Genomic DNA, 22,002 nt, shown 5'->3' on the forward strand with positions numbered 1-22,002 from the left:
TTTGGGATTTCTGAAAAAGTCTAGCTGCGCCAGCCCTTCCCTTAGTTCTCCACACCCCCTTCGCTTTCTCTGAGACCCCGCCTTTCTCCCAGCCCAAACCACAAAAGGCCGTGCTGTTCCAGCCCCAGCACGGTGCCCCGCCCCCTCCCCCGAACGTCGCAGTGCTGCGGGGAAAGGAGGTGGGCCCAGACCGGGACAGGGTTGGGGGGAGTGTAGCTTCATCCTTCCGCTTTCTGGCCAATCGGCGAAGTCATTCTGAGCCACAAGGGGTCCGGGGAGTAGACACCGTCCAAATATATTTCCCTTTTTCTGCCACGTCCCAACCATTGACGTTAGCCCACTCCTCGGGTTCCGATTGGGTAGGTGGATTTTTCCCCGCAGAGGCCCTTTGACTCTATTGGTCGGTGCTGGTTGGGGGCGGGGCTTGCGTGCTCTCCTCCTTCGCCTCTACCGCGGCGCTAGGGGCGGGACGCGCCGCTGCCGCCGCCTCTGCTTCCGCCGCCGCCGCCGCCGCCGCTGCCGCCTGCCGCTGCGCGTTCGGCGGGGGAGGAGTCGGAGGCGGAGAAGAAGGCGGTGGTGGCGGCTGGAGGATCGAGCGCTGTTCTCGCTCCGGAGCCGCTGCACAGTTCGGTGAGGGGATTTTTTTTTTTTTTTAAATCTAGCTTGTTCTGATGTCAGGAATGTGAGGGTCGGGGCGAGGAAATTGCTGCCTTCACCCCCTCCATTTCTTAATTTCTGTCCTCGAGAAGGAGCAGGGCCTGTCCCTGCCCGCTGCGCCGGCCATGGTGGGTGGGGTTGATGGCTGTGAGAGGCCTTCTTCGCCTTCTGGGCCCGGTCCAACCCGGACCTGGGGCCGCGCTCGAGTCCGTGGCCGCCGCGCCCGCTTCCCCCAGCGAATGGCATCGATTGATCTGGGGGTCTCCACCGGCCGCTGTTCCCTGCCGCCTCTTCTGCTGTCCTTGGTGCTTTGGCCAAGGACCCCGCTGCCTTTCTCCCGACACTGGCGGCTCTATGAGTGTGTCCCCACCAAAACCTCACAGCCGCCTTCTCTGCCCTTCTCCAGTCATCCCGCATAGAGCTGATCCATCTTACGCCACAGGCCTGCAGCCCCCCTCCCCCGAGAAACCTTCCGTTGCGGTCGCTCTCCTGGCTGTATTTGCATTTTTCCCGATTGTCACCGAGCCTCGGGCACGCAGACCCTCAGTACAAACCATAGCAATCGTTCTTCTCCCGATATTAGCACCATTCCATCAATGCTTCTGCCAGTTGGCGATGTCAGGTCAGAGCACTCCTGTGGTAAATCCACCTTCAGTTTTGGCCTCCCTGAGATGACTGTTAATCATTTTGCGCACATTCAAAATGGTGAGTTTAAAGTCGCGTAGACCAAGTTGAAGAAAAAGAGAGGAGGTAAATACTGTTTTTGCAAGGAGGAAGAATAATCTGTTTAGGAGACTTCCCTCTCCAGGCATTAAAATTTTTTTGCGTACGCATGGACGCTGCTTTGAGTCCGCTGGTTCTGTGAAGTTTACGATTTTTTGAAAAAGGCTTACAGTATTTTTATCGTGACCTATTTGGTCAGTTAAATTTCCTTAAAATGACAGTCACCTCTACTGAAGACTACAGATCATTTGAAGAGTATGTGAATAAATATGAAGATAACAAACGTTTTAACTATTTTTTTTGTTTTTTGTCTCCTAGAATTCATGTCATTTTTATATGAAATAAGTTTAAGTTTTGAAAATTAACCACAGATATGCAAGCTTGATGTAAAACTTAACAACATAGAAAAAGGACTATTAGGTAAAAAAAGGACTATTAGGTAAAAAAAATATTAGGTAAAACTTAACAACATAGAAAAAGGACTATTAGGTAAAATGTGAACATTTTTCATTCTCCAGTCCTACTCCAGTGTCTAAAGTTAACCATTTGCTGTGCATCTTTATAAATGCGTTTTTAAACACATACACATACATGTGAAGTTGGGTTTTGGGGGGCGGGGAGGAATACCAAACACATTGGTATATCACTTGTTTCTTTCTCTTGTTTGTATGTCTTGCACATCTTTGTTATATATATAGATCTGATACTTTATAAAGGTTAAGTAGTATTTCATTAGTTTGAATGAGCTATTATTAACCTTCTGTTGAAAGATATTTAATTAGTTTCGTTTTGCTATCACAAATAATGCTTTATTTGAAGCCAACTTTTTAATTTGATTAGTTTTTAATTACAAACTTTAAATCTTAAAATTTTTTTAAAAATTCAGACATTTTGGAGGAATGTAAGTTAAAAAGTGCAGCTCCCACTTCCCTTTCTAGTCCTACCTTTATTTTAAAAGTCAACTGTTAGGGAAACTTCCTCTGTGATTATTTCTGGAGAATGGATTCCTGCAAATGGAATTGCTGGGTTAAATGGTGTGCATATTTTAAATTTTGATAACCATTTCTCCCTCTTTTCACAATTATTCTTGACTATTATGCATTTCTTCTCCAGATAAATTTAGACTCAACTTATAAGTTAAATAAAAAATCCTTAGGTTTTTTTTGAATAACGTTACATTGAAATTTTAGATAAATTTGTGGCAAACTGACCTTTCTGATACCGAGTCTCTCCCCTCATATCTGTATGCATGTATGGTATGTCTTTCCCTTTTATTCACATCTCGCTTTATATTCTTAGGTACAGTTTTATAGTTCTTGTTTGTTTGTTTTTTTTTCCCCTCCCCCATATGTATGGCATTCCCTCCTAGAATTCCTAGCTATCTTATGATTTGATTTGCTCTCGTGGATAGAAACTTTCAGTAACATATTCTCTCTCTTTCTGGTTATAGGAAAACTTTCTGATTTTTTCTGTTTATCATGTATCTAGTCACTTGAGCTGATGATATCTGAAAGTATTCAAGCTTTCTGACTTTCTTCTTATTTTTTATAACTTATGTGTTTTCCTCGTTGCCTTGACTAGTATACTTCCTGTATAATTTTGAATAACAGTGATAGCTAAAAATGTGGTATCGTTTCTGACTTTGAGGGAATGCTTCTAAAGTTCTAGCATCAGTTATGATGTTTGCTCAAACTTTCTTACAAATGGAGAATATTAAGTTAAAATATTTTCTGTTCTTGGCTTTCCAATATGATTTTTTGTTCTCTTTTATTTCTGATGATGTTTTTAAAAACCATAACTGGGTGTTGAATTTTATTGATGTTTTTGACTTTTTAGTGGTTATATAAGGGCATCACCAATGTTTCCTGGTTAATATTTTCCCAAGAGAGTTCCATTTTAAAGAATCGACTATATTGGGGTGCCTGGGTGGCTTAGCCGTTAAGTGTCTGCCTTCGGTTCAGGTCATGATCCCAGGGTCCTGGGATTGAGCCTGCATTGGGCTCCCTGCTCAGCGGGAAGCCTGCTTCTCCCTCTCACATTCCCATTGCTTGTGTTCCCTCTCATGATGTCTCTGTCAAATAAATAAAATCCTAAAAAAAGAAAAAGAATCGACTTTATTCAGGATGATTTACATACAATAAAATGTGTGTGTTTAAAATACACAGTTCAGTATGTTTTGACAAATATATATGTCCCTGTCACCACCACCACATTCAAGAGTTAGAGTGCTTTCATTATCACAGTCAAGATATAGAATATATCTGTCATTCCCAAAAGTTCCCTTTTGCCCTGTACGGTGACATTTATACCCCTCAGCCCCATGAAACCTTTGTCCTCTCTTTCTCACTATAAATTGGTTTCATTTGTTCTAGAATTTCATATAAATGGAATTACATTTTTTTGCATTAGCAAAAAATTTAGCAAAGTTAAATTGCATTTAGCTTTTTTCTCTCATTATGATATCTTTGAGAATCATACATGCTTCTGTGTGTTTAACTGATTCGTAACTTTTCATCGTTGAGTAGTAGTTCATGGTATTGATCTACCACAATTTGTTGACCATTTCACCTATTTAGAGATAGATGGATTGTTTCCAGTTTGGGACTGTTATTGATAAAGCTGCTAAGAACATTCATTCATGAAGTTCTGTGTGAATACAGATTTCTGTTTCTCTTGGGTAAATACCTAGAAGTGGATTTGTTGCATTGAATGGTAAATGAATGTTTAAATATAAAAACCTGTTTCCCATTTTACAGTTCCAATTGCTCTATATCCTTATCAACACTTGGTTATTTCAGTCTTTTTAATTTTAGCCCTTCTAGTGAGTTTATGTAGTAGTATCACACTGTAATTTTAATTTGCATTTATCTGATGATTAATGATACTGGAAATTTGCTCTTGGTCATTTATGTGTCTTTGTGAAGTATCTGTTCAAACCTTTTGCCCATTTTTAAATATTAAGTTGTTTGTCTTACTGAGTTTTAAGAATACTTTATATATTTTTGTGTAAGTCCTTTGACCCACACAGACACATACATACACAATGCAGTCTGAAGCTCACTTTTTATTTTTCCTAACTTTTCAAAATAGAGGAGCTTTTAATTTTGATTAAATTCAGTGGCACCTGGGTGGCACAGTCCCTGAAATGTCCAACTCTTGATTTCAGCTCAGGTGGAGATCTCATGGTCAGGCTTTTCCAGCCGCTCATCAGGCACTTCGCTCAGCCAGAAGTCTGCTGGAGATTCTCTCTGTCTTCTTCTCCCCCTCCAACTTGTGCTCCTTCTCTCTCTCTCTCAAATAAATAAATCTTTAAAAAAAATAAATTCAGTTCATTAGTCTTTTATGATTTGTGTTTGTGTTCTAAGTTTGCTCAATGCAGTGTTGTGCAGATCTCTTATGTTTTCTTCCACAGGTTTTATAGTTTTTGCTTTTATGACAAGGTGTATCATGCATTTTGAGTTAATTTTTGTATATGGTGTGAGAAGAGTTAAGGCTCATTTTCTCAGTTCTAGCACCATCTGTTAGGACAACTTTCCTTTCCTTATTGAATTAACTTAGTCAAAAATCAATTGACCGTATATGTATGAGTCTATTACTGGATTTTAATGCAATAAATGCAATAATTGCAATTAATGCAGTAAAACAAGAAAAAAAAAACCCCTGGATCTTTGGGAAAATTAAGAAAATTGATAAAGACAAAATCCGCTTGATCTTTGTACATCTCATTTTGCCAGTACCACATTGACATGATCATTTTGTTGCTTTATAATAAGTCTTGAAATCAGGTAGTACAAATACTCCCATCTTTACTTTTTTTTTTTTTTTTTAGTATTTACTTTTTTCTTGTTGTTTTCAAGGTTTTATTTGAATTCCAGTTAGTTAACATATGGTGTAATAATTAGTTTCAGGTATACAATATAGTGATTCAACACTTACATGCATCACCTGGTGCTCATAACAAGTGCATTCCGTAATCCCCATCACCTATTTAACCCATCCCCTCCCCACCTCTCTTCTGGTAACCATCAGTTTGTTGTCTATATTTAAGAGTCTGTTTCTTGGTTTGTCTCTCTCTCTTTTTTTGGTCCCTTTGCTTGTTTGTTTTGTTTCTTCAGTTCCACATATGAGTGAAATCATGTGGTATTTGTCTTTCTCTGACTGACTTACTATTTTTCAAAATAATTCTGGATTTTCTGGTTTCTTCGCTTTTCCATAAAATTTTTTAGAAGTGACTTATTGGCTTCAGTCTTTCATTATTAAGTATAATAGGGCCTTTTATCCAGTTATTATTATGTAGTAAGAATTATTTTATGTATATTATATATTACCATGTTAAGTATACTAGGCATTTATTTTTATCAAGGTAAAGATGCTCCCATTCTGTTCCTTGATTGTTGGGAATTTTTATCAAGTGGACATTGAATTTTACTGTATTTATTGAGATGATCATATGGTTTATCTTCTTTGGTCTGTCAATAACATGAATTACATTGCTTTATTTTCAGATGTTGAATCAGCTTTGCATTCTGTAAATCTCATTTGGTCATGATGTATTATCAATTTCATAAATCTGTGGATTCGAATTGCTTATAGTTTATTGAGTACTTTTTGGTATTTATGTTCAAGAAGGATGCTTTTTTCATGTAATTTTTTGTATCAGGATCACGCTGGTCTCATAGAGCTTGAAAGTGTTTCTTCCTTTTACATTTTCTGAAAAATTTTGGATGAGTGGTATTTGTTTCATTAATCTTTGTCAGAGTTTGCAAGCTAAACTATCTGGGCCCAGAGTTTTCTTTTTGAAGGGTTTAAAGGATAAATTCAATTACCTTAATAGGTTATCTACTTTTGGAAAGCTTGGTTTTTGACTACATGAATCACTTTTATTCACCATGTGAGTGTTAGTGGTTTGTGTCTTTGAAGGAATTTGTCTGTTTCACTTATTCATCACCATAGAGTTAGTTTCTTTATTATACTTTCAGGGTCTGTCCTACTGTAGTGATGTCTTTTCATTTATTCCTCATGTTGGCAGTGTGTCCTCTCTTTTGTTTTTATTGATTTGTCTTTATTAATTTTCTTAATTTTTCCAAAGATCCAGGGTTGTTTTTTTTTATTGTATTAAAAAAAAAAACTTTTCCATTTCATTGATTTTTAATCTTTACTGTCTCTTTTTGTATGCTTTTGGGTTTAAATCCATTCTGTTAGGATTTCTTAATGTATAAGCTTGCACCATTGATTTGAGACCTCTTTTCTTTCTAAACACTACTTTAGATATCCCCACAAATTTTGTTATGTTGGTATTTTCTAAATTCTTATGTGACTTTCACTTTGACCCATGGTTGCTTGGAAGTATATTGTTTAATTTCCAAATATTTGGTGATTTTGCCTATGTCTTTTTGTAATTGATTTCTCTGTTTAATTTTTTTGTAGGCAGATAACATACTTTGTATAATTTCCTTTAAGTTGTTTGAAGTTTGTTTTATGGCCCAGAAAATGGTCAGTCTTGGTAAATGTTCCTTATGTACTTCAAAATAATGTGTATTTTGCTGCTTCTTGGTGGAGTATTCTGTAAGTTCTGTGTTTCATATTAAATTTTATATTTTACATTAAGTATTCTGTAATTGTCAGGTCAAGTTGACTGATGGTGCTTCTATGGTTTTCTGTTTCCTTACTGAGTTCTACTTGTTCTGTTGATCATTTCAAGAAGAATTGAACTCTTCAAGTATAATTGTGGATTTGTCTGTTTTTCCTTTTCTAACAATTTTTGCTTCATGAATTTCAAACGTCTGTTGTTAGGTGCACATATATTTAGGATTGTTACGTCTTCTTAGTAAATTGACCCCTTTATCATTATATAATATGCCTCCTTATTTCTGACAGTATTCCATCTTCTGCTGTCTGCTTTATCTGATGTTAATATTACCACTCTTTCTTTTGATTAGTGTTTGCATGATAAATCCTTTTGCTTTACATCTGTGCCTTTATATTTAAAGTAGTTTTGGTATAGACAACCCACTTTTGTTTTTTTCATCCATCCTGACAGGCTGGCTTTTTAATTAGGTTGTTTAGATTGTTTATGTTTAATGTAATTATTAATGTGACTGGATTTAAATCTACCATCTTAGTAGTTGTTTTTAATTTAACTTATCTACTGAATGTTCTGTATTTTTATCTTAATTATTAGCTCACTACTTACACTTATTTTGCCTCTTTAAAAATTTTATACTGGTTTCTCTGTGATTTGTATTGTACATCTTTAATTCCAGTCTCTATTCAGGCAGTGTTACACAACTTTTTATATAGTGTCAGAGCTCCTCAACAGTATATTGCCAGTTTCTTTTTTAACTATTTTTTTCACTAATACTGTCATCTATTTTATTTTTACATATGCTATAAGCTTGTAATACCTTGCTGTTATGTTTGCTTTAGACCTACATTGTCCATCACGTCACTAGCCAGTGTGACTATTTAATTTGAATTTAGCGTAGTTAGTATTAAGTTTAAATTAATTTCCTCTGTGTACTGGCCACTTTTTAAACACTTAGTAGCCATATGTAGCTTTTAGCTTTCAGATTGAACTGTGTAAGATAGAACGTTTCCATCATCTCAGGAAGTTCGATCAGACAGTGAGTGCTACTTCACATACTTCTGTTCTGAAGTAATTACAAATAAGGAACAAATATATTTTACATTTATCTTCACTTTAAGTAAAGATAATTTAGAGTTCCACATTTCTTTGTAGAATCAAATGTCTGTTTTGTACTCTTTCTGTAGTTCATGTCTACTGGTAGCAGCATTTCTTGGGTTGGCTATAATGTGCTCTTTTTTTTTTCTTTCTTTCCTTTTTTTTTTTCTTTTCTTTTTTTTTTTTGCGAAGTACTTTGGAAAAGATTCTTTTGGTATAGATTATTTGTTCACAGTGTTTTTCTTACATTAAAGATACCATATATATTGTTTTCTTGTTTGCACAGTTTCTGATGAGAAGTCAGTTGTAATTCTTCATTCCTCTGCATCAAAAATGTTTCCTTTACTGTTGGGTTTTTATAGCAGGTTGAAAGTAATTTGTCTGAGGTGTGCATGTTTACTACTTATAGGGCTTTTTGTGTGTGATTGCTGAGCTTTTCTTAGCTTTAAGGTTTGATCTCTTAACTCATATTTGGAAATTTCTCCAGATTTTCTCTTCTAATAGTTGTCCTGCACCACCTACTCTCTCTTCTTGAGAGAATCCCATTACATAGACGGTAGTTCATTTGATATAGTCCTGCGGTTCTTGGAGGCTCTGTTTTGTGTCCTTTTCCACACTTTTTTTTTCCTTAATTACTTTGTATTTCAGTTTCGGTAATTTTTCATGACCTGTCTTGAATTTCATTTGTACTTTCCCCCCCGGTCCTTTGATGAGCCTGTAAAGTGCTTTTTCTTTTTGGTCACTATTAATGTATCTTCTGTTTCTTGCATTTGCATTTCCATCTCCTGAAATCCTTGATCTATTTCCTAACTCTATTCCAGAAATTTTTTTTTTCTTTTACTCATCTCCTAGCCACAATGGAGGACAGTGATTGGTGTCCTTCTGGCAGTAGTGTAAGGTCCCCTCTGCCCCCCATATGGGTGAAGGGCCCAGGTAGAATTTTATTCTTCTCCTTTGTTGGCAGGCAGTACCTTCCTTCCACTCTGAAAGATGCCTCTTTAGTCTCCAGCCTGGTTCCCAATTTTTTTAGCACCTCTGAATAAGAGCCTGTGAGTAGATGCCAACTTTCTGTATTTCTGCAGTTCTCAGAGATTTTGTACTCTAATCCAACCCACACTTTGTCTTTACCTGCAATATAATTACCTGAGATGAGAAAACTTAAAACACTCTTTAGGGAAGATAAATTATCCTGATCCTCTAGGAAATAACATTCAGAATATAAGAAGGATGCATTTTGTAATTTCAAGGAGTCCATTGAAAGATTGGTACTGAAAGGTACATCAGACAAGCTAGTAGGTGAAATAAAATGAAATAGTAAAAAAATAAATAAATAAATAAATTTTTTGACCAGTACCAAAGTCAAGAAAGGAAGGATAAAGGAACAAAGAAAAAATGAGAAAGATGATAACTTAAACTCATCTATATTGGTAATTATGTTAAATGTAAATTGATTAAGCACTTCAATAGCAATACAAATATTGTTAAGCCTTGTAAGTAAGACCCACCTATATTTTTCTTATAAAAAACACTTTAAATGTGAAAGTACAAATAAGATGAAAGTAAAAAAAAATTGAGTATTGTCTGCAAACACCAAAGGAAAGCTGATGTGGCTGTATTAAACTTGTATAAGATAGATGTAGGGCAATATGTATTATAAGAAATAAAGAGGAATATAGTATAATAAGTGGGTCAATTCATCAAGAAGACCTAATAATTCTAAATGTATGTTCACACACACACACACACACACACAAAATACAGCTTTTGAATGTAGACACACACACACACAGACATAATACAGCTTTTGAATGTAGAAGTTAGCATAACAGGAAAGACGTATATATATATATATATTCATAGCTGAGATTTTAAATATACATTTAAAGTAACTTATAGAACAGTTATGTAAAAAAAATCACTAAAGGAATACAATTGAATGACATGATTAATCAACTTGACATAATTGACCTTTATACAACATTGTATCTAACAACTGAAGACTACACCTTTTTTTTTTAAGTGCACTTGGGACATTTGATAAAATAATTCTTAAATAAGTATCACACTTCAGATTGACATGTACATGTTTTCTGATCGTTGTGGAATTAATTACAAGTCAGTAACAGAAAAATAACTAGAAAGGCTCCAGGTGTTTGGAAGTTAAGCAAGACATTTCTAAATACTGCATTAATCAAACATGAAGTCACAGTAGAGGTTAGAAAACATTTCAGTCTGAAAAACAACAAAAATGTTGCATTAGAATTTATGGAATGGAACTGAAGCAGTACTTTGGGAGAACTTTGTAGCTTTATATGCATATGTTAGTAAAGAAAAAAGTTTAAAAATTGTTAATGTAAGCTTGCAACTGAAGGGAACAACGAATCAAACCCAAAGAAACTAGACAGAAGGAAATTGTATATATAAAAGTAGAAATTAAGGGACTACAAATGTTTTACAGTCTGTTGAGAGGACTTTTTAAAAATAATAAATCTGTAATGAACTGATGAAGGAAAAAATGGGAAAAGACACAAGTTACCAATACCAGGAATGTAAAAGGAGGCATTAGTATAGGTCTTATAGATATTTAATTGTCAATAAGGGGAAATTATGAACAACTTTATATTAATGTTTGATAAGTTCAATGAAAGATCATAATCCTTGAAAAACACGACTTATCAAAACTGACATGGGAAATGGAAAATGAGTTGCCTAATGTCTATTGAGTTTCCACAAACCCAGGCTTCGCTGGTAAATTCTAAACATTTAGGTAAGATATACTGCGACTTTTACACAAATTCTTCTGAGAAAACATATAAATGTCACCCACAACATTTTATGATTTTAGCATAATCTTTTTTTTCATGTTTAGATTTCTTATATTTCTCTAATAATTTTATTTTATTTATTTTTTAATAAATTTTTATTATGTTAGTCACCATACAGTACGTTCCTAGTTTTTGATGTAAAGTTCCATCATTCATTACTTGCGTATAACTCCCAGTGCACCATGCAGTATGTGCCCTCCTTAATCCCTATCACCAGCCTATCCCATACCCCCAACCCCTCCCATCTGAAGCCCTCAGTTTGTTTCCCAGAGTCCATAGTCTCTCATGGTTCATTCCCTCTTCCGTTTACCCCCCCTTTCCCTTTTTTCCCCTACCAATCTTCCTACTTCTTATGTTCCATAAATGATTGAAACCATATGATAATTGTCTTTCTCTGCTTGACTTATTTCGCTTAGCATTATCTTCTCCAGTCCCGTCCATGTTGCAGCAAATGTTCAGAAATCATTCTTTTTGATGGCTGAGTAATACTCCATTATATATATGGACCACATCTTCTTAATCCAGTCATCTGTTGAAGGGCATCTTGGCTCCTTCCACGATTTAGCTATTGTGGACAATGCTGCTATGAACATTGGGGCGATTATGGCCCTTCTCTTCACTACGTCTGTATCTTTGGGGTAAATACCCAGTAGTGCAATTGCTGGATCATAGGGTAGCTCAATTTTTAACTTTTTAAGGGACCTCCACACTGTTTTCCAAAGTGGCTGTACCAACTTGCATTCCCACCAACAGTGTAAGAGGGATCCCCTTTCTCCACATCCTCTCCAACATTTGTTTCCTGCCTTGTCAATTTTTACCATCCTAACTGGCATAAGGTGGTATCTCAATGTGGTTTTGATTTGAATTTCCTTAATGGCTAATGATTTTGAACATTTATTCATGTGTCTGTTAGCCATTTGTATGTCTTCATTGGAAAAGTGTCTGTTCATATCTTCTGCCCATTTTTTGATTTGTTTGTTTGTTTCTCGTGTATTGAGTTTGAGAAGTTCTTTGTAGATCTTGGATACCAGTCTTTTATCTGTAGTGTCGTTTGCAAATATCTTTTCCCATTCTGTGGGCTGCCTTTTAGTTTTTTTGACTGTTTCCTGTGCTCTGCAGAAGCTTTTTATCTTGATGAAGTCCCACAAGTTCATTTTTTCTTTTGTTTCTCTTGCCTTTGGAGGTGTGTCATGAAAAAAGTTGCTGTGGCCGATGTTAAAGAGGTTGCGGCCTATGTTCTCCTCTATGATTTTGATGGATTCCTGTCTCACATCGAGGTCTTTCATCCATTTGGAGTTTATCTTTATGTATGGTGTGAGAGAGTGGTCAAGTTTCATTCTTTTGCATGTACCTGTCCAATTTTCCAGGCACCATTTATTGAAGAGTCTGTCTTTTCCACTGGATGTTTTTTCCTGCTTTGTCAAAGATTAGTTGCCCAAAGAGCCGAGGGTCCGTTTCTGGGTTCTCTGTTCTGTTCCATTGGTCTATGTGTCTGTTTTTGTGCCAGTACCATGCTGTCTTGGTGATCACAGCTTTGTAGTATAGCTTGAAATCCGGCAGCGTGATGTCCTCAGCTTTGTTATTCCTCTTCAATAATTCCTTGGCGATTCAGGGCCTTTTTCTGGTTCCACACAAATTTAAGGGCTGTTTGTTCCAGTTCTTTGAAAAATATTGGTATTTTGATGTGGATGGCATTGAAAGTGTAGATTGCTCTGGGTAGCGTAGACATTTTAACTATGTTAATTCTTCTGATTCATGATCATGGAATATTTTTCCATCTTTTTGTGTCTTCAATGTCTTTCAAGAGTGATATGTAGTTTCTAGAATAGAGATCCTTTACGTCTCTGGTTAAGTTAATTCCGAGATAACGTATGGTCTTTGGTGCTATTGTAAATGGAATGGATTCCCTAATTTTCTTCAGTCTCATTGTTCGTATATAGAAATGCAACTGATTTCTGAGCATTGATTTTGTATCCTCCCACATTACTGAATTGCTCTATAAGTTCTAGTAGTTTGGGGGTGGATTCTTTTGGGTTTTCCATACAGAGTATCATGTCATCTGAGAAGAGAGACAGTTTGACTTCTTCTTTGCTGATTTGGATACCATTTATCCCTTTTTGTCGTCTGATTGCTGTTGCAAGGACTTCTGTACTATGTTGAATAATAATGGCGAGAGTGGGCATCCTTGTCGTGTTCCTGATCTTAAGGGAAAGGCTTTCAGCTTTTCCCCGTTGAGAATGATATTTGCTGTAGGCTTTTCATAGATGGTTTTTATGAAATTGAGGAATGTACCCTCTATCCCGACACTCTGCAGTGTTTTAATCAGGACAGGATGCTGTATCTTGTCAAATGCTTTTTCTTTACAATTGAGGGATCGTATGGTTCTTGACTCTTTTCTTGTTGATATGATCTATCACACTGATCGATTTGCAAATGTTGAACCATTCTTGCATTCCAGGGATGAATCCCACTTGGTCTTGTTGGATAATCCTTTTAATGTACTGTTGTATCTTATTAGCTGGGATCTTGTTGAGGATTTTGGCTACATATTACTCGGAGATATTGGTCTATAATTCTCCTTTCTGTTTGGGAGTCTTTGCCTGGTTTGGGGATCAAGGTAATACTGGCCTCATAGAATGAGTTTGGTAGTTTTCCTTCTGTTTCTATTTTTTGAAACAGCTTCAGGGGAATAGGTATTATTTTTTCTTTGAATGTTTGGTAGAATTCCCCAGGGAATCCATCAGGCCCTGGACTCTTGTTTTTGGGAAGGTTTTTGATCACTGCTTCAGTCTCTTCATAATTAATCGGTCTGTTTAAATAATCAGTTTCTTCCTGTTTCAGTTGGTAGTTTATAGGTTTCCAGGAAGGCATCCATTTCTTCCAGGTCGTTTAATTTATTAGCATAAAGCTGTTGATAAAAGTTTCTAATGATCATTCGTATTTCATTGGTGTTGGTTGTAACCTCTCCCCTTTCATTCTTAATTTTATTAATTTGGGTCCTTTCTCTATTCTTTTGAATACGTGTGGCCATTGGCTTATCGATCTTATTTAACTTTCAAAGAACCAGCTTCTAGTTCTGTTGATCTGCTCTACTGTGCTCTTGCTTTCTAATTCGTTGATCTCTGCTCTAATCTTGATCACCTGCCTTTTCGTGCGTGGGTTAGGCTTGTTCTTCTGTTCCAGCTCCAGCTTCTTGAGGTGAGACTATAAAAACTGCATTTTAGATTTTTCTATTCTTCTGAGTGAGGCTTGGATGGCTACGTATTTTCCCCTTCGGACTGCCTTTGCAGTGTCCCATAGGTTTTGGACCGTTGTGTTTTCATTCTCATTGGTCTCCATGATTTGTTTAAACTGATTTTTAATTTCCTGGTTTAGTCAATTATTCTTGAGCAGGATGGTTCTTAGTTTCCAAGTGTTTGAGTTTGTTCCAAATTTTTCCTTGTGATTGAGTTCCAGTTTCAAAACATTGTGGTCTGAGAATATGCACGGAAAACTTCAGTCTTTTGGTATTGGTTGAGACCTGTTTTGTGACCCAGCATATGGTCTATTCTGGTGAACATTCCATGTGTATTCAAAAAGAATGAGTATTCTGTTTTTCTGGGGTGTAGTGTTCCGTATATATCTATGAGGTCCATCTGGTCTAGTATGTAATTCAAAGCTATTGTTTCTTTGTTGATTTTCTGCTTAGGCGATCTGTCTATTGCTGAGAGTGGAGTGTTGAGGTCCCCTACTATTAACGTATTATTATCTATATGTCTCTTTATTCTGATTAAGAGTTGGCTTGTGTATCTAGCTGCTCCCCTGTAGGGGGCATAGATATATATAATTGTCATATCCACTTGTTTGATACATCTTTTAAGAATAAGATATTGTCCTTCTGTATCTCTAACTATAGTCTTTACTTTAAAATCTAATCTGTCTGATATGAGAATTGCGACCCCAGCTATCTTATGAGGTCCATTGGCATGAAAAATGGTTTTGCATCCCTTCACTTAGAGCCTGGATGTATCTTTAGGTTCAAAATGAGTCTCTTGTAGACAGCAAATGGATGGGTCATGTCTTTTTATCCAATCTGCAACCCTGTGGCATTTATGGGCGCATTTAGGCCATTCACATTGAGAGTGATTATTGAGAGAGATGATTTTAATGATGTCACGTTGCCTGTGAAGTCTTTGTTTCTATAGATTGTAAATTTCTGTTCTGTATCACTCTTGGGGCCTTTTTTACTTTTATAGAACCCCCCTTAATATTTCCTGTAGGGCTGGTTTTGTGGTTATGAATTTGGTCAGTTTCTGCTGATCTTGGAGGTCCTTTTCTCTCCATCAATTCTGAATGACAGTCTTGCTGGATAAAGGATCCTTGGCTGCATGTTTTTTTCGGATAGAGCTTTAAAAATATCCTGCCAACTCTTCCTCTAATTCCACATCTGTGTAGACAGGTCTGATGTTATTTTGATGTTTTTGCCTCTGTACATGAGAAATTTCATTGTCCTGGCCACTTTCAATACTGTATCATTGGATATAATATTTGCAAAATGCACTATGACGTGACATGGCGTGGGTTTGTCATGGTTGACCTTGGGAGGGGTCCTCTCTGCCTCTTGGACACGGATGCTTGTTTCCTTTGCTGGATTAGGGAAGTTTTCAGGTACAATTTGTTCAGATGTCTCTTCTAGACCTCTCTCTTTCTCCACCCCCTCGGGGATGCCGATGATTCTGACATTGGAACGTTTCATTGAGTCAGTAATCTCCCATAATGTACATTCTTGAGATTGGATTTTTTTGAGCCAAGTTTCCGTTTTAACTTTCTCTTCCACCATCCCATCCTCCAATTCACTAATTTGTTCTTCTGCCTCATTTACCCTGGTCGTCAGAGAATCTAGTTTTGACTGGATTTGATTCATAGCATTTTAATTTCTGCCAGATTCACTCTCATTTCCTCCCTTAGAGATTCTATATTCTCGTTAATATTTTCATTAGTATTGTTTTAAAGTCTACACCTAGTCTGACCATTGTCACTCTGAACTCTGTTTCAGGTAATTTTTTTTTTTTTTTTAAGATTTTATTTATTTATTTGACAGAGGGCGACAGCCAGTGAGAGAGGGAACACAAGCAGGGGGAGTGGGAGAGGAAGAAGCAGGCTCCCAGCGGAGAAGCCTGATGTGGGACTTGATCGCAGAATGCTGGGATCAGGCCCTGAGCCTAAGGCAGATGCTTAACGACTGCGCCACCCAGGCGCCCCTATTTCTGGTAATTTGGTTATATCCATATCCATCAGTTCTGTGGCAGAGGCCACAGACTCTTTATCTTTTCTTTGCTGGGGGGGATTTCTCCTTCTCGTCATTCTGATGAGGAGAGGTTGCAGGGTTTCCCAGAGCCCAAATTATTGACCAGGACCCAGGCAGTGTGCACTTGTTTTATAGGGACCTTAGGGATGTGGGCTTCTTGACTTTTCAGTCTGCCTTCTGGGGGAGTGGCCTGCCATGCTGATATTCAGGCAGCCCTGTTTGGGTAGAGTCTCCCTGTCCCCTGGGGATGGGCACAATGTGAGCTGGTATTTCCAGGCTTTTGTTTTCTGGCGGCTTCCCCTGGCAGTTTGCTGTGGCTCTTCTGAGAGTCAGAGCAGCAGTGGCCTGTCCTAGCCTATGTCTCAGAACAGAGAGATCACAGTCTGCTCTCCACTGAGCTCTCTTGGCGTCTTTAACTCTGTTTCTGTCAGTGCTGCCAATACCCCTGCAGCGTTCCGGATCGTGCACTCCATAGCCGGTGTCCCAGCCCTCACTTCCAGGGTCTGCATGTCTCTGTCTTTTGTGCTTCTAACACCGCCAGCCGCCCCCGGTTCCCGCACGCGCTCCCGAGCTCTCTGTTTCAGTGTGTTTCGCACACCCCGGATCGCTTTTCAGTCAGGTCGCGCGTGCTTTCCCGAGCTCTCCGTTTCAGTCTAGTTCGAGTGTGCGCTCTGGAGCTCCGGTTTTTAGTTTGGACGCGCACGTGCCAGAGCTCCCAGTTTCAGTCTGGTTCCAGTGAGTGCTCAGAGCTCCAGCTTTCAATCTGTTGTGTGCGTTCCCAGGCTGCTCTCTCAGGGGTGCCGTTCTGCGAGTCCAGCCCGCTCCCCAGTGCAGGTGGCTACTGCTTCCCGGCCGAGCACGGCGGCTCCCTCCCCTTTCTAGAAGTTTATCTTCCGATATCTGTGCGCGGAATTCACGGCTCCCTCTTCATACCTCAATACTCAGTGCTGGAGATGTTCATTTGTAGAGATCCAGATGTATCTTCCTGCATCTCAGGCTGATTCCTTGGGTTTTCAGCATGGTCTGGTACATATCCAGCTCAACTCGGGACCAGCTGAAAAAGGGTACCCCTACTCCTCTGCCATCTTTTTCCTCTAGCATAATCTTGATAGGAAAACCTGACAAGAGCATAACAGAAAAGGGAAAATTATAGGCCAGTATTTATCATGAACATAGATATGGAAATAATCTGGGATACATATCAAGTATAATATAGATTACAAATTCGTTCCAGGAATGCAAGGTTGGTTTAATGTTTTTAAAATTAGTGTAGTTCATCTCTTTAACAGAACAATATATAGAAACAATAGGATCATTTCTGTAGAAACAGAGAAATCATTTGACAAAATTCAACATCCATTCATGATAAAAATCCTTGTCAACTTAGCAATAGAAGGAAATATCCTTAACTTCCTTAAGAGTATCAGAAAATGGGCGTGTCTGGGTGGCTCATTTGGTTAAACATCTGCCTTCAGCTCAGGTTAGTATCTCAGGGTCCTGGGATGGAGCTCCACATCAGGCTTCCTGCTCAGTAGGAGTCTCCTTCTCCCTCTCCCCCCACCCCTGTTCATGGGCACACTCTCTTGCTCTCAAATAAATGAAATCTTAAAAAAAAAAGTATCAAAATGTACTCAATGAATATACTCAAACAATATACTCAATGAAAAGCCTTGTTTCATGTCCAATATCTTTCCTTCTATTCTCTGTTATATTGTTGCATATGTTAGACATGGCCAGTATGCAGAAATGCATTGTATGATGTATACTAGCAATGAAAAATGTGTAGAATAAAATTAGAAAAGTATCTTTAGAATAGCATCAAGGAGCACCTGAGTGGCTCATTTGGTTAAGTGTCTGCCTTTGGCTCAGGTCATGATCCCAGGACCCTGGGCTTCTTGCTCAGCAGGGGTCTGCTTCTCCCTCTCCCTCTCTGCTCTCTCTCTCTGAAGTAAATGAATATTTTAAAAAGTAGCATCAAAACATAATATATCTAAGAATAAATATATTAAAAATTTGGGAAAACTTCTGTACTAAAAATGATAAAACAATGCTCGGAGACATTTTATTTTTAAAGATTTATTTATTTTAGAGAGAAAGAATGTGGGGGTGGAGGTGCAGAGAGAGAGAGAGAGAATCTCAAGCAGACTCCCTGTGCTGAGCACAGAGCCTGACTCAGGGCTCGATCTCTCTGAACCCTTAGATCTTGACCTGAGCCAAAATCAAGAGCCAAGGTGCTTAACTGACTGAGCCACCCAGGTACTCCCAGAGACATTTTAAAATACTTAAATAAATAGAGAAATATTCCATCTTTATGTAGTAAGAAACTCAAATTTGTTACCATGTCAGTTTCCTCAAGTTGGGCTATGGGATTGATACAATATGAAAATCCCAGAATTTTTTTTCTTTTTTGGTCAAATGGATTCCACAATTTATATCAAAATGTAAATGTCTCAGATGTTAAGAATTACTATGAATTTACAGTCATTAAAACAGTGTGTATTAGAACAAGGTACATAAAAAGATCAATGGAAGAATATGAGTGTCTAGAAATAGCCCTTCACATAAACCATCTTTAATTTGTGACAAAAGTGCCACTGAAATTAGAAGAGAATGCATTTACTTTTAATAAATCCTGTTAAACTGGATATCCACATGGTAACAAAATCAACCTCGATTTATACCTTGTGCTATCTTCAAAAGTTCATTGAGTTTGAACATAGATCTAAATGTAAAAGCTAAAATTATGACGCTTGTAGAAGAAAACCTAGATGAATATCTTTTTCACCTTTGCAAAAATTTCTTAAATAGAACATAAAATCGATAAATGAGACTGTATAAAATTAAGAATTTCTGTTTTTCAATATATCATTAAGAAAGGGAAAGGCAAGCCATGGAGTATAAGAATATTTGCAATAAATAAATTCAGTAAAGGACTTGTATCTGGAAAATATACGTAAATTATAAAACAAAAAGAAAAAGGCAAGCAACTCAGTTTTTAAAAACATGCAAAAAAGTGATCAGATTCTTTACAAAAGAAGATATACAAAAGGCCAGTGTGTACAGGTAAAGTTGCTCCACAGTATTATTTATTCATGAGGGAAATGTCACCATCATACCCCTACCAGAATGGCCAGAGTTAGAAACTCACAATAAGGAGTGTTGGTAAAGATACAAAACAAGTGATGCTATTATATATGGCTAATGAGGATGTAAATTGTTTCAGCCACTTTGGAAAACTGGTAATGACTGTTACAGCTAAATATAGCCCTGTGCTATGACCCATTAATTCCAGGTCATACTACCCAAGAAAGGTAAAAAATACGTATAAGAGTATTTATAACAACATGAATGAATCCCAGAAACATTGTGTTGAGTGAAAGTAGACACAAAAGAGTTCATATTGTATGATTCCACTTGTGTAGTTTAAAACAGGAAAAACTAAATCTGGAGTAGAAGAAGTCCAGAAAGTGGTTGCCTGTGGATTGTGAGAAGTTTAATCAGTTGAAAGGAGTAAGAGAGAACCTTCTGAAATGATGGTAGTGTTTTATAATTTGATCTAGGTGGTAGTTACTCAGATATATAACGTGAAAAAATTCATTCATTCAACAAATGATTGCAGAGAAAAGGAAAATACTTGAAAAGTTTTATCATGAAAATTTCCAAACAGATTTCTGTGGAGTACAGGCTTGCATCAACGTTTTGCCATGCTTGTTTCTTTGTTTCTCCAAACCCACTCATATAAGCTCTTTTTTTTTTTGTAGTTAAGACACATCCAAGTGTCCAGATATCACAGGTATATTAATTTGTTCTGAACACATTTTGTGAATTTTTATATTATCAATGAAATTTGCTGCATTGGTCTGCATAACATTGAATTTTCTATTTTCCTTTTTTTCCTGTACTCTTTTTTTCTTTTCCTTTCTCATTGACACGGAAATAAATCTACGCTTTTTCTTTATTTCTAAGTGATTTGACTTGGCATCCCAGAGGGTGGGTGGGTTGATTGAGCAAGGCCCTTCTTAGATGTGCCACATCTGAATCAGATCTTCCTATCTAAGTGGGAGGGAAATTTGAGGAATATTCTTAATCCTATTTTTCAGTGGTTTGGTATTTTATTCTTCCATCTCAATTTGTCTTTGACTTTAATCTTTTCTTCCCCTTACCCAAGTATATTTCCAGTAAACCATAGAAAATCTTTATTGTTCTAGTGTGTTGGCTTTATGCTCATTTAATTCTTTCTTCACAGATTTCTCTCTATGGGTAGTCTTTAAAAATAGCATTTTGTAGCAGTTATTTATTTATTTTAAAGATTTATTTTTTAGAGAGCGAGAGAGCACACTCATGTGAGAGAATGAGAGAGCATGAGAATGAGATCGCACAAGTGGGGATTGAGAGGGCAGGAGGGGGGCAGGGACAGAAGGAGAGGGAGAGGCAGACTCCCCACTTAGCAGGGAGCCCAACATGGAGCTCCATCCCAGATCCCTGAGATCAAGACCTGAGCCAAAGGCAGACCCTTAACCGACTGAGCCACCCGGGTACCCCATTTTGTAACAAGTTTTTAACAATTGTTTAAACCATTTTTGGTGAGATAAAGGCTTTACCATAACAAGTTGGAAATACAGTTTTTTATCTACTTAAACATAAAAATTTTGGATTATCTAAAGGTTTGTTTCTAATTACATATATTTTATGTTTTTTAGTGGAATTTTCATTATATCAGTGCTGAATTTATTAACACTTTTACAATAGTTTACGGAAAAGTTGTCATGAAAGATAGTATTTAAGTAAGCTTAGCCTTTTATCAGATTATCTCTTTGTGTTCCTGGGGATAGTAAACCCATTTATCTCAGAAGTTTAGTAGTTGTAATTTTAAAATTTCTCTGATTTATCTATTATTGTCATTTCTACTGTTGTTCATTTACAAAATCTAGTAGTAGTATCCTGGAGGTTTTCTTGTTCAGCAGCCTGTAACTTCGAAGTCCAGTGGCTGATAGTACGTTACTTGATTTGCTGCAATTGATTTTATTAATGTGTCCACTTATTTATAGAAATATATGGGAATCATATCACCTTAGTCCTTATTTATTGTGTATCTACTAGTTGGATTTAGTGGCGTATTTTGCAGTTGTCTATATGTAAAAGCAACCTTTTGTGCTTGTGTCTAGAAGATACAAAAAATCTAGAGGGAGATTAAAAAGAATATGTAAGTATGGACAATAAGTGCAAGCTTAGATTGTTATTCACAATAGATACTTTATTAATCTCTTGGAATATTTATTTTGCCTTAGCAGCTAAAAATAGAAAGATGAGATAATGTTAATAAACTAAGTTAAGGGGTGCCTGAGTGGCTCAGTTGGTTAAGTGTCTGCCTTCAGCTCAGGTTGTGATCTTGGGGTCCTAGGATCAAACCCTGTGTCGGGCTCTCTGCTCAGCAGGGAGTCTACCTCTCCCTCTGTGATCTGTCTCACTCTTGCTCTCTCTCAAATAAAATCTTCAAACTAAGTTAAAATGTTATTGGTTCCAACATATACAACACAGCTTTCTGGCAGTATTTGTCATAGTTTGTCCTAAACTCATTTTGTCGTGAAGTTTGTATTATTGAATTTATAACTCAGTAATTACCAAAATTTTGTATGACTAAATAATTATCTTACTGAAAGGAAATGCAGGCTTCGTAATTTTAGAAGTTTGTTTTATGAGGAATTTTAAGAAACGTTTTCAGGACATTTTACAGGTATTTTTATAAAGGCAAATATGAGAGAATATAAAACAAATTTTCCAGTGCACTTGGAAGGGTAATCAAGACTTTGCCTTTCAGATAGTTGGAT

General features: G+C 37.2%; 1 protein-coding gene across 1 annotated transcript in view; it reads left to right on the forward strand.

Annotated features, from left to right (window-relative positions):
* The first annotated feature begins 500 nt into the window (after positions 1–500).
* PJA2 (praja ring finger ubiquitin ligase 2) overlaps positions 501–22,002 on the forward strand; it is a 75,537-nt gene continuing 54,035 nt past the window's right edge. Inside the window, exon 1 of the mRNA XM_040621983.1 lies at positions 501–630. The gene's annotated coding sequence lies outside the window, so the exon portion shown is untranslated. The remainder of the gene's footprint in view (positions 631–22,002) is intronic.

This window comes from Ursus maritimus, unplaced genomic scaffold (genome assembly GCF_017311325.1).
Source record: "Ursus maritimus isolate PB19 unplaced genomic scaffold, ASM1731132v1 scaffold_5, whole genome shotgun sequence".
In the NCBI taxonomy this organism is placed as follows: Eukaryota; Metazoa; Chordata; class Mammalia; order Carnivora; family Ursidae; genus Ursus; species Ursus maritimus.